The sequence below is a fragment of the Galeopterus variegatus genome, unplaced genomic scaffold, assembly GCF_000696425.1.
Source record: "Galeopterus variegatus unplaced genomic scaffold, G_variegatus-3.0.2 Scaffold3610, whole genome shotgun sequence".
Lineage (NCBI taxonomy): Eukaryota > Metazoa > Chordata > Mammalia > Dermoptera > Cynocephalidae > Galeopterus > Galeopterus variegatus.
Genome location: NW_007729721.1, coordinates 112628 through 120047, shown reverse-complemented (window position 1 = coordinate 120047; position 7420 = coordinate 112628). Strand labels below are relative to the sequence as shown.

Sequence of the window (7420 nt, the reverse complement as noted above, 5' to 3'; positions counted from 1 at the left end):
ATAGCAATCTAAAATTATTGAGCAATTACTATTGACCTGTGACTATGCTAACAATTTTACAAGCATTATCTTCCTTTTATCTCATAATGCTGTGATGTAACTTGCCCAAGGTCACATACACACGAGTCTCGCACCCTGCTCTTAGCCCATACGATAGCATTAAACTTTATCGATACCAGAACAGCATTGGGAGAAATTTAAAACTCCAAATTTTAAGGAACTTATCAACAAGCAAAAGCATACATTTACAAAACAACATTTCAGTTGTCTTTTATATAGCAGTTATTTACTAATGTGTTCACCATCTTTGTTGACATTGTATTTCTTTTTATTCTTGAGAGAAAGGTAAATCATTAATTTTTTTGATAAAGAAATTAAGCCCAGTCTTAGGTTATTGAATTAATGAAATTGTATATTTTTCTAGCAAAATTTCGGACTGATTCTCATTTTCAATCTTTGCACCAAATCTTTGAGGTAGGCAGAGATCATTATTTCCAAAATATATATTCAGAAACTGAGGAACAAGGTCACCAGTTTCTCACTCTGCTGAAAAGTGGCAAAGTGAGATGAGACTACAAGCCATTCTCTCAATTTCTTCAGCATTGGCAAGAAGCTTATTGCTAGAATTCAGGACTTGGTATCTCTGTATTTTATTTACACATCTAAAATCACTAAATAGTGCTGAAAACAAACCAAGTTTGGTGGGAGATTAAGAAGTTAGATGAGAATTAATAGCACAGTAAACAGACCTTTTTACAAATTATTTCTGGTGCTTCATTAGAAAATTAAACATGTACTAACAATTTTTCAATATGAATAGTGCAAAGACCACAGGATGATCTTGAGCCATCATTTTTCTTGTCACTTGCTACTTTAATAACAGTAATCATTATAATTAATATTAAGGACAATGATAGCAATCTAAAATTATTGAGCAATTACTATTGACCTGTGACTATGCTAACAATTTTACATGCATTATCTTCCTTTTATCTCATAATGCTGTGATGTAACTTGCCCAAGGTCACACTCAGCTCCACTCTGGGGAGCCAGGCTCCTTTCTCAGGTTTCTCTGTCTCCTGAAACTGAGCTGTGAACCACTGGACTCTATGTGCATGTGGAGTTTTTCTTCTGACTGATCATGCATTCTTTCATTTATATTTCATCTGTTACCCTCCTGCCTGAAGATCCTGAGCTCCTCCAGCTACCCTCTAATAAACGAAGGAGATTCACTCTAAATATTTCCCCAAAAGAATGTCATTTAAGTCAAAATATATCTGAGAATTTAGAAGACTCTCTTGTAGCACTTTGCTCTTTAAAACCTCAAGGGTTTTAAATGAGTACATTGCCATTTCCACAGCTGGCTTGGCTGGAAATTGATGCTAACTCAAGCTGCAGGACAAACATTTCTGCTCAGTTTTATGCAGGAGGGCAGCATCTGCTGGCTGATCAGCATGTCTGCAAAAAAAAAAAAAAAGAAAGAAAAAAAAGTCTATCAACAACCCAGACAAAAGATAAATGAAAAGACCTGAACACAAAAGGCAGCTACCAATATTAGAATGTGTAGAGCCAACTGAAGAACTCCTCTATATTTCGAGAAAAGTGCTTTGCATGGAAATAGTCATAATCCATGCCCTCTCAAAAATGAGCACCATTGATTGCAGGCTGCGTGTCTGAGATTTAGTAGCACCAAAGGAGCAGTGAATCAGGTCCCTATGACCGTGTGTCCTTATGGTGCCCATATCTTTCACACAATGTAGAGAAGACATTTTTGTCAATGCCTGAAAGGCTGGGGCCTATAGATTTAAGGCATTCTCCAATAAATCTGGGCCAGCTAAAGACAAAACGGAACCATTCAGATATGGAACCACCTTCTCTTTTGCTCTTCCCTCAGGTGCCTTTGTGGCAGGCCTAGGCCATTCCAATTTTTGACCTAACAAGGTGCTTACTCTATTTTATTAAACCTTAGCTGACTCTTTCCTTCAAACTTTGCACCAAATCCCAGGGCTTAGATATCCCCCTGGAAACATCTTTCCCTAGCGGCAGATGTTCCCTGAGGAAGGGCCTCTGCAGGTCACAGTAGGATTGCTCTCTGCTCCTTCCCCTCATTTTGTTTCCTCTGTGGGAGTCAGCACACAGGCCAGGGTGCCTGAGCTCCAATCCAGCCTCTACGTTTTTTTTCCCCGTGTTTCCAAATCTGTTACTCACTTCCATATCGGCTCATTTTTTCTTTCATAGCTCTTGTCACAATTTGTTGACCTGTTTGTGGCCTGTCTTCCCCACAGGACTGTCATGACTCTGACGTTTTCTGGTTTCTTCTTCACCTAGCATGGTTTCCCAGCACCTAGCATGCTGTCTGACACATACTAGGCTCCATAAACATTTGTAGAACAAATCTTTAAATTATGTATGAATTGACAATGAGTCAGAGACCGTATCCTCTCTGGCTAGTACATTTATTTTCACTGTAAAATGGAGATAACTGTATCATACGTTTCTTTGTGAGGGATAAATATATGTTAAGAATTTTATTACACAGCAATAGGATTATTTTTTTAAATAATCCTTAAAAATAGTCAGTATTATTTTTTTTTTAATAATCCTTAAACTTCCCATATACCAATCCTTGATTAAATCATCCTCGATATGGCACAGGAAGGGAGAGAAACTAGTGTTCAACGACAACCAACATTCACAAACGTTATCTCATTGATTCTTCAAAACTGCACTGTGAGTACATAATTTTATATAAGTTTAAAGATTTAATGTGAGAAAACCTGAAGTTCAGAGAAGCTTCTTGACTTGTGGTAGATCACATAAATAAAAAATGGTGGATCTGGGTCTTATTTCCAATTTGGACTGTGAGACTCCGAAGTACACATCCTTCCTGCTATACTTTATGGCCTGTACTGGGTCAGAGAAGCAGACTTCTTTATTTATGAGCTATCAGAGATATTTTGGGGTGATACTCTGTCAGCTTGGAAAGGAGTGTTTCCGCCTATGTTTGGGGCTGACTAACTTATGCACTGACATTTGTAGCCGTATTGTTCTTGAGTAGGAATGCAAACTGGCTCAATACATCAGTCAGAAGCAGGTCTTTTTTTAACAGCTGATTCCATGACTTTTCACATTTTTAAAAATCTTCTTGGTGTCATGAAGGATGGTGGGTGAGCATTTTATTTAAAAATATAAAGAGGGTTGTTATTTCTTCAAACTTACAAGATTATAGTTTACTGGAAGAATATTTACTTTTCCTTATTTTGAAGCAAGCAGAACTGACTAAATTTAAGCATTTAGGAAACTGAAGTATTTAAGACTGACACTTAGAAGAAATTGGTATGTGAATAGAAATGGCAGTGAATCGCTTTGGAGATACATCATGGCTATTCGTCTCATGAGAAATGGCCATCACCACAATCACAAACATATTTATGCCATTAGTATGAGAGGGAAATGGGACATTTTTCTTCACTAATGCTTTTAACTCTGATTCCATAATACCCATCCTTTTTCTTCCCCCAGTTCACCCTCCAAAAAATGGCTGACTGAACTCTACTCCCAATTCTAGCAAGAAAACCATTTTTCTTCACTAATGCTTTTAACTCTGATTCCATAATACCCATCCTTTTTCTTCCCCCAGATCACCCTCCAAAAAATGGCTGACTGAACTCTACTCCCAATTCTAGCAAGAAAACTGCAACTTCACTGTTGGAATCTATTCCTTTAGGATTGGAATTCTTTAAGGAAATAAAATAAGTAGCACTTAATTATGTTCATGTTTCTTGTCAGTGAAAAATAATAGTGAACACCTTCAAAAACAAAGTGAAATAAAATAATAAAAACCTAATCATTAAGGGATTGATTTTCAGGGATTGAATGGGAAGAGAAAAATGGGAACCATGAGTTAAACTCTCTTTGTTCTCTCAAATATCATGTACTTTAAAAACAAAAGTTATATAGTAGTTTAGGACTAGTAATAAATCCAGAAATGGAGATTCTGTTTCTTGTTGATGCAACAGGATAATGTTAGATACCTTTAAATTCTAAGAAGAACAAAAAAAGCAGCAGACACAGCTAACATTTTTCCCTCTGAGAATCTATAGAAATGGCACAGCAATTATCTGTAACTGATTAATAAAGGGCTGACTTCTATCTCAGTGATTTCAGAATGACATGGGCTAGCATGCTGAACGGTTGAATTCCAGTCTTACCCCAGTCTGTAGGAAGCTGCATGATTTTGAACAAATCATGTAATGTCTCTGGGCCTCATCTCTTACATCGGTTAATAAGGGGACAAAATAAAATGATCAAAGTCCCTTCCTGTCCATAAAATGATAAGTTATCATTTGACAGTTATTTATATAGATTTACTTTTTAGTCATTGAAAATATGGAGAACTATTTCCACAAATACACTGAATTCTTACTTTGACTGTTCAACGTGTTTATGTTTTGTGAAATGTGCAGGGATACAACAATGGGTTTCTATTTCATTAGCAATTTCCAATCCCAGTTTTCAAGCTAGGACTTTTTCATGTGGGAATATATACTCAAAGTTTATTTCATCATAATATTGATACTAGCTAATAAAGCTACAGAGAAACCCACAGCTGACCACATGGTTACTTTATTTTTTGCTCTAAATAATACATCTCCAGTCTTACTCATTCTATTTTATCTATTGACTTGATGGGGGGGGGGGGTTATATAGATGAACATCAGGTTTTATAAGACTTTTTAAAATGAGAGCTAAAGAATCGTTCCTGGGATTCAACATTAACAAGAAGGTTACAAGTTTGCTGTTTCTGCTTAAAGGGATTGGGAATTAGACATTATTCACCTACACTGAATTCCTTTTAAAAATTCAAGTCCTTTTAAAAGGGAGAAAACATAGTAACTTCATTCTTCTCTATTTGCATTTATCAAATCAAATTATCTCATCTGAGATAACATCATAATAAAATATTTGTCAGAGGATTCATGTCTCCTGCACAGAAAATAAATGGTTCCCCTGTTAGGAAGCAACGGGAAACAGCCCCTGATGCGGCTCCAATACATTGACATTATGTCTGAAGGTGAATCTGCTGGGGATTTAAGGATCTTCATCATGTTGAAATTTTCTCTGGAATGGCCGTGGGGAGCTTAGGTGTGTAACCTGCAGCGTGCAGTGCTGAATCCCAAAGCACAAGTAAATGACTTGCACAAAACCTTATTCATATGGGATGGAATAAACATTGTCATAAAAATCTCTTCCAAATCACAAACACAGGCAACCAAGGCAGCCTACTGATAATAAAAGGAGCAACGAGATGTCTTGCATTGTCATCCAAAGCCCTGGATGCAACTCCTATGGATGCTGTTCTCACTTCCCTGCAAGAAATCAGTTTTAACCCTATCACACAACACTTTTAGTTTAACTGAGACCTTTTATTGAGTATTACCTTCCCACACATTTCACGGCTGAGACAGAGCAACATGAAAAGATGCACATTCTTCCCAGGTATGAAAAAGCTGGTTCATGTTTCAGCTCCTGTGCTTATTAGCTGAGTGACATTTGACAGAGTCCCTTCAATAACCTTGAGATTCAGTTTATCTGCAAAATAGGGATAATTGGATAATCATTGCCTTATCTACTTCACTTAGTTGTTTGGTGAAAAATAAAAGAAAATTATGTATGCAAAAATCCTTTGTAAGTTGTAAAGCAGTAATTAAATGTTAATTGGTGAAAGGGAACCATGTCATTAAAAAGAATGGTGAGGTTTGTTTTTTGTTGTTTTTTAAATGTCTAGCAAAATACTTAGTGTTATATCAATGTTTTCCCAATTAATGGATCTGTAGATGACATCCAAAGAGCAGAATTGGGGTGTTGGGGCTGGGAGTGGGGATATTTGAGTTTCTGGATAATGCTAGGTAGCCAGGTTAAAAATACTGAAATTGACTGACTTCCAATCAAGATGACAGAATAGATGATCCCTGGTGTCACCCTCTCCCATAATCAACAAATTTACAATTTTTTTTTATTGTCCTTTTTGAGACTGGCCGCACCGTCCTCAGCCAGTGAGCGCTGTGAGCGCACCGGCCATCCCTATATAGGATCCGAACCCGCGGCGGGAGCACTGCTACGCTCCCAGTGCCGCACTCTCCCGAGTGTGCCATGGGCTTGGCCTCAAATTTACAATGATTAAAAAGCAACAACTGCCAAGCTGGGGCCGCTAGAGCTCAGGGGAAGAGGAGGAGAGACCTATGGATTTCATGAAGGCAGGAGAAGCCGCGATGAGAGAAAGAAAGGACCTCTCTGACCATTGCAATCCCTAGCCAGTTTCAAGGCTGGCCCTGGTGAGCACACAGAGCAAGAGCTGGCAAAAACCACAGCTGTGCCCTTCGGATGAAGTTCCTTAGAGGTGTCAGGGGAGAAGAAGACCTTGGTGGCCCCCAGGCCAGCAAGACCACTAACAGGGGTCCAATGGGCCCACATAGGAGCAAGAAGCCACAAACAACTGAAAGAAGGAACCACTCAGAGGCTGGTGAGTCATCACAAGGGACCCGCACATGGCCTGTCCCATGGGAAGTACTTGGAGTATGGGCAGTGGGGAAGACGGGCCCACTGGGGGATCAGTGGGGCACAGCGTGGACAGCTGATCTGCCCTCAAGTCGAAACAGGATCACTCAGTGGAGACTGGTCAGGAATATAGAACTGCAGGGAGTTCATTTTGCTGAAAAGACTCAGGCCCAGACCAGAGTTTCCATACAACCCAGGTGTACCAGATCTCACAAGACCCAGAAGTGCTTACAAGGTCAACATTAAAACCTGAGCTGCATAAAAAGCCTTCCCCAGAGAATCAACAGCAAAGCAGCAATTTAGCTCAACCACAGGGCTCAAGTGTTGATCCCCACAGAAAGTTCCTCAATCTTAGAAGTAACCAAAACACAACAAATTAGTTCCAGTGCAGAGTTTAAGTGGTGGGAATAGCAAATAATCCAACACATAAATGAAAGAAAAAACAAAACCCCACAGTTCAGAGACAAAATTCTGATATTAACCAGTAAAGGTCTAATACCACCAAAGAACACCTATAAAACCTATAAGGACCAGAAGCACCCTGGTCTCCCAAGCTGAAGTGGGGAGAAGGCTGACAGCCTCAGCCAATCCCCCACAACGTCCACATCCAGCCCAGCAATGATTGAGTTCCCACCAGAAGTGCACAGGGCTCCTGAGCCAGGGTTCTGGTGCTGAGGGCCTCAGCCAGGTGCCCCCAACATCGGTGTGTCCATCCCCATGATGACCACTGAGCTACCACCAGAAGCACCCTTGGCTCCCAAGTCAGGGTAGGAGGGGCTGAAGGCCTCAGCCATGACTCCCCAACATCCGCATCCAGCCCAGCCATGACCCAGCTGCCATCAGAAGCTTGCTTGGTTCCTCT

At 39.6% G+C, this 7420-nt stretch overlaps 1 long non-coding RNA gene across 1 annotated transcript; it reads right to left on the bottom strand.

Moving 5' to 3' along the window:
• Positions 1-750: 750 nt before the first annotated feature.
• On the bottom strand, positions 751-5573 carry LOC103601155. The gene is made up of 2 exons (XR_551435.1): positions 5441-5573; positions 751-1458 (listed from the first exon to the last, which is right to left on the bottom strand). It is a non-coding gene; the product is annotated as an uncharacterized LOC103601155 (long non-coding RNA).
• Positions 5574-7420: the final 1847 nt, after the last annotated feature.